The sequence below is a fragment of the Pinus tabuliformis genome, chromosome 5_2 (genome assembly GCF_031772625.1).
Source record: "Pinus tabuliformis cultivar Carrire ecotype Pingquan chromosome 5_2, CPIR1, whole genome shotgun sequence".
In the NCBI taxonomy this organism is placed as follows: domain Eukaryota; kingdom Viridiplantae; phylum Streptophyta; class Pinopsida; order Pinales; family Pinaceae; genus Pinus; species Pinus tabuliformis.
In genome coordinates, this window is record NC_142306.1 from 787,712,486 (window position 1) to 787,718,748 (window position 6,263).

A 6,263-nucleotide genomic window follows, 5' to 3' on the forward strand; every position below is an offset into this window, starting at 1 on the left:
GGTGGAGGTTCTGTGCTTGATCTTGTGATGACCAAGCAGGTCTTCAATCAGGTTAGAGGTGAACTGACTTCCTTGATCTGTGACTAATTCTCTTGGGTAGCCAAACTTGTAGAAGATATTTTCCCTCAAAAACTCAACCACCTTTTCTTCTGTCGTTGCCTTGATTGCCTTGGTCTATGCCCACTTTGTCAGGTAATCCGTGCACACAATGATGTAAGACTTTTGCTTTGAAGGAGGGTTGATAGGACCCACAAAGCCCATGCCCCACTTCTCAAATGGCTCGAAAGTCACTTGAGGTTGGAGGGGCATTTCATCCCTCAGAGTCGATTTCCCCATCCTTTGACATTAGTCACATTGGCTGATGTATCTTCTGACATCTTGATGAAGAGTGGGCCAATAGTAGATTGCCTATAGAATTTTGAAGCTAGTCTTTTTTGCTACAAAGTGGCCTCCACAGGGTCCATCGTGACAGGTTAAGAGAATGTTAAAAACTTCCTCCTCCCTAATACAACACCTCAAGATCTGATCTGGGCTGAGTTTAAACAAGTTGTCCCCAATCCAACTGAAGGGGGTATTTTTCCTCACAATTTTACTCTTCTCTCTTGAGGATAGGTGTGGAGGGAACTGTGCTGAAACCAAGTAATTTGCTATATCAGAAAACCATGGAGAGAGTACTGAAATAGCAAACAGGTGTTCATCTGGCATTTGGTCATCCACCGTCCCTTCTTCACCTGCAGGCAAATCTAGTCTGGACAGAAAATCAGCAACAACATTTTCCTTACCTGGCTTGTCAACAATGGTTAAGTCAAATTGCTGCAATAAAAGTAACCATCTAATGATACGAGCATTTACATCAGGTTTATTCATCAAATACCTAATCGCAGCATGATCAGTGTGTAGGAATGTTTGATAACCAGTGATGTAGTGTTTGAACTTATTTAGGGAATGGACTACAGCTAGGAGTTCTTTCTCGGTCACATTATAGTTTAAATCGGCCTTGGACAGGTTTTTGTTGACAAAGTATATGGCATATGGTAGCTTCTCTTCAACTTTTCCTAAGTCTGCCCCTATGGCTTTGTTTGACGCATCAGTGTGGATGTGGAAACGTAGGGCCCAGTTTGGACCTCTCAAGATTGGGGCAGTTACCAACTTATCTTTCAACTCATCCAGAGCCTTTTTACAGTTGTCAGTCCATTTAAACTCAACATCTTTCCCAAAAAATCCAAACAATGGCGAGGCTAGTTTACTGAAATCTTTAATGAATCTTCTATAATATCCTACTAAACCTAGAAAACTCTGAACATCTTTTATCTTTTGAGGAGGCAGAACCTTTTGGATGATAGCAATTTTGTTAGGATCCACCTGTAATCCTTGTTGAGAAATTGTATGACCTAGCATGGTGCCTTCAGTCATTAGGAATTCACATTTTTCAGGACTGAGGGACAAGTTCATTTCAATACACTTGGTTAAAGCTTTTCCCAGGTTAGTCAATGCTTCTTGGAAGTTGGACCCATAAGGAGTAAATTCATCCATATAGATTTCCACCGAATCATGAACCAGCTCAGAAAATATGCTCAGTACTACTCTCTAGAAAGTGGCAAGAGCGTTGCATAGCCCAAAGGGAAGGACCCGGTAGGTAAAGGTACCCCATGGACAAGTGAAAGTGGTCTTATCTTGGTCTTCTGGGCTGATTTGGATTTGATTATACCCGCTGAACCCATCTAGGAAAGAAAAGAACTTCTTCCCTGACAGCCCATCTAACACTTGATCTATGAAAGGCAAAGGGAAATGGTCCTTCTTGGTGGCTTTGTTAAGTTCTCGATAATCTACATAGATTCTCCACTTCCCATTTTTCTTGGGGACAAGCACCAGAGGAGAAACCCATTCGTTGTCAAAGATGGGGTAGATGAATCCTGCATCCAACAACTTTTGCAATTCCTCTTTAACAATGTCCTTAAGGGCTGGATTCATTCTCCTCTGATGCTGCCTGATTGATTTACAATCCTCTTTAATGTAAATCTGATGGGTACAGACCGAAGGGTGGACTCCTTTCATCTCCTTATAGCTCCAAGCGAAATCATCCAAATGGCAGTTCAGTACGCTACACAGCTCCTTCTCCTGAGATGGGGATAGGGATGAGCTAATATTCAAGGTTCTTTTAGGGCCAAATTCCATATTCTTAACTCTGGGAGAGGTCAAATCAGCCACACAGAGGTCCATTAAAGCGCTGGCTTGGTTACCTTCCACCAACTCCTCTAATGGCAACACACTGGGAGGTGGATTTTGAATCAAATTCTCGATCAGGTCATCCTCAGTTTGAGGACCTCCCCAGGTGGCTTCCACTGTGCACACTGGTGTAGAGTAGACTTCATCCTCATCTCCTTCCTCCAACCAGAGAGGTAAGTCATGTTCTAGCAGAGGTTGGCTGTTTGGACATAGGCCCATTCTTGATGGTCATGCTCCCAGCTCGACAACTAATGTAAGAATCCGTAGTAGCTAACCAAGACCTTCCCAAAATGAGGGGGTATCCAGTGAGTTTTTCCTTTAGCTGAAGGACCAAGAAGTCTACATGGTACTCCCAAGAATCAACAGAGACCATGACATCTTCCACAATCCCTTTGGGAGTCACAGTGGAGCGGTCTGCTAACTGCAGTACTGTTGAGGTCTTTCTTAGGGAACTTTGAAGGTTAAGTTTGAGCATAGTGTCCCTAGTCATCACATTAATGGTAGCCCCTAGATCAATCAGGGTGTGGGGGATTATGGTGCCATTGATGTGGACATCAACTATAGGACTCCCAGGGTCCAAATATTTTGGGCATATTACTTGTCCCAACATCAGATCGGATAGTTGTCCTATGACATTGATAGTTGGGGCATCTCTCTTGCGCATGCCTGGGTGTCTGAAACACTTCTCCTTGATCAATTTGTTGTAGATTGGTACATCTTTTATGGCCTGGAGAAGTGGTATTTTTACAAACAACTGTTTAAGTTCTTCCAGAAGTTTAGTCTCCTCTGGGTTTGGTTGCGTGGTTGCCGTTAGTCTCTCAGGAAAGGGTGGAATGGCTTTGGGTTCACTTTCCTGTTTTTCTTCCTCATCCTTCGAAGGAGGAGGTTGGTGATCTCGAAGGACCTTCCCAGATCGTAGGTTGATCTCCTGAATCTCCATAACATAGGTAGGGCATATTGTCTCTCCAGTATATACCTGTTGTGCCTGTCTATTATTGGGGTTCGGGTTCGGTTGAGCAGGCATCTGGGGTTGTCTTGGAGGATCAAGAGGTAATTGTTGTGGTTGAGCAAGTGGTGGAGGAAAAATAGCGGGAGGAGAGTTGTATTGGGGCCTCCACCCGGATGAGGTGAATTCCACTGAGGTTGTGGCTGAACATGAGAGTGAAACGAATGGGCAGCAAGTTGAGTATGGTATTAAGATGGATAAGACCAAGGAGGAGGTGCGGACCAGGAAGGATGAGCAGGGGGACCCCAAGAAAGTATATGAGCAGATTGGTTGGGGTTGTAATAAGTTTGGAATGTCCCTTGCATCCCCTGCTAGTAAGGTTTGCATCCATGCGGCCTCCTTTGATTGAAGAAGTAGAGTGGTTCAGTGGCTCCCTCAGCCCATTGGTACATAGCTTTAAGTCTGGGTAAGGTTGGGCACTAGTTTGTGGGGTGTTCTTCCTCACAAACAAAACATAGCTCTACTGATTGCAACGGACACTCGTTCTTAGGATGCTTCCTTGTACATCTAGGACAAAAGATGGCCAAAGCCCTCTCAACTTCCTCTTTCATCTGTTGGATTCAGAAAGTATCTAGTTGCATGGAAGTGATCTGTCTCACCTCACTTTTAAGGTATTCCATCTGATTTGTAAACTGATGTTTGGAAAAGGTGGCACTAGTTGAAAGTGGATTCCCCCTACCTCTTTTCCGGGCTGCCCTAGAATGGTTTCTAAACACAATCTTTATGTCATCATAAGATAGTTGGTAGATGTCTCCTCCAGCTGGAAAATGGAGGGTAACTAGAAAGTCTTCAGGGACTCCTTGGAGCATAACCAACTTCAAATATGCGGGGTCAAGTGTGCACCTGGCCCTTTTATAACTAAGTTGGAACCTTTCTTCATAGTCTTCTAAAGATTCATCACTTCCCATGGTCATCTGAAAGATCTCTCCCTTCATTTCCTTTGACCTACAATAGTCCCGATATTTGTTGTTAAAGGCTTGCTACATTTGAGCCCAAGTTGTGATACTATTTCCAGGTAACCCCATGAACTAGCGTAGTACTGCATCCTTAAGGGTAGAGGGAAAGAGTTTCAACTTTTTCTTGTCTTCTGCATAGTCATAAGTTCAACAAAGGACATCAAACTCAAACAAGAAGGTATCAGGGTCTTCAGTGGTCAATCCATGGAAGTGAGGTAAGGCTGAGGGACTTATGTTTTTCATTTTCGTGTCCCCATTGGTCTCTCGGATGGGAAAGGCACCTTCTATTCTCTCCTCATCTCCTATACTGTTTCCATGTTCAGCCATGGTCTCAAGGGGAATGTTCTGTTGCTCTTCTTCTGTTATAGGATCTTCGTATATCTCTAGAGGTTCACCTATAGGTTCTTCTGGATCACTACCACCGAAGAAGAGAGAAGGGTGACTCAGTGATGTGGTGGGGGTGTTGGGTAAGAATTTTCCTATATTGTCTTTGTTCCTACGAGGCATGAAATGGAATATTTTTGGTTGATTTTTGGTGTTTTTTTTTCTGCTTGTACCTACAAAAATGAAATCGACTGAACAACAAATTGCAACTAACTACAATAAACCTTGCTGAAATGAAAATTGTAGAATTGAAATGAAAGCGGGGAATGACTAATCTATGTTGCTGAAATGAAATTGCAGAAAGGAAATGCTAAGCTACGCTTGCAGAATTGAAATTGCAGAATTGAAATGCTAGTCTACACTTGCAGAATTGAAATTCTAATCTAGGAAAGCAGGAAATGTCTAATCTACTTTTGCAGAAATGAAATTGTAGAATGGAAATGAAACAACTATTCTACGCTTGCTGAAATAAACTACTGAGCAGAAGGTTGCAGTAGAAAATAGAAGAAAAGCAGCAATCACAAATACTCTAACGTTTCCCCGACAACGGCGCTAAAAAGATGGTGGGCTCCAGTATTGCAGTAATAATGGTGCAACTCCTGGGACTCCCTTCTTTACTTTTATCAACCCAGTAGTTCGTAACAAACTTGGAAGCGACGGTTCTATATGCACAAGTACTAGCTCTTGCCACAGGCTGTCACTGGATCAGCTGACACAAGTCTGTTAGGAGCTTAAGCCAACTTCTATGAGCTCTTAGAAGAAGCTTTTAACTGTGATGGATGAAAGCTAAGTCAAAGGAGGCTAATCTACTTACAAAAAGAAGTTGAAAGCTGAAAGGAAATGCAAACCCTAGCAAACCCTAGTTTTCCCGACTAATCCTACTAGTGCAAGAAAAAGGATGAAATCTACAGAAATGGATGCCATTGACTCTTGGGAAGGTAAAGTGCAGGTGTCTAAGCTACTCCTAAAGTGAAATCTGAAAAGGAACATCTTTTTGTATTTTTGAGTAATCTTGTAAAATTATTATGCATGTGTTTTAACTTTTTTTTACTGTGCAGAGGTCGATTGGCAAAAGGAAATGTGGTAGGTGCTTACGGGAGGTTTGGAAGATGAGAAGAGGGCCTAAGGGGCCCCTAACGCTCTTCCAGAGAGTTTCACAGTGTTCAAATCTTGAAAAACCGCTCACGTGAACTTCTACAGGAAGTCTGCAGGGGTTCTACAGGATGTTCCGAAAGAGGATTTTGGAGGGTTGATGGTGGAAAAATGGGGAAAAAGTGGGAATGGGGGTTGGATGAGGATGTGAAGGGGTCTAGAACCTAGCGAATGAAGCTGAGGAGTGATGAGGATGGTTGGATTCATTCAAGGATGGAGAGAGCGATGTTGCACAAGAATCTAGAAACTAGGGCAAAGTGAGGAAATGTGACAGATGAAGGGGAAGAATCTGAGTTAGGGGGAGGATCAGGTTGTATTGATGGAGAAAGGGTAGGTAGGGAGGTATCACAGGTGTTCTACACACTATTTTCCAAAAGTGACCAAACAAAGACTATGCAAACCAGAGATCTAGCTATTTTGACCTAAGTTGACCTAGAAACCAACAAACATGATGAACACAAATTTATTGGTAGAAAATCATGTAAGATAACTATGAAAACTAAGCAAGAACAGATCTAAGCATCTAATCACAACTGGTA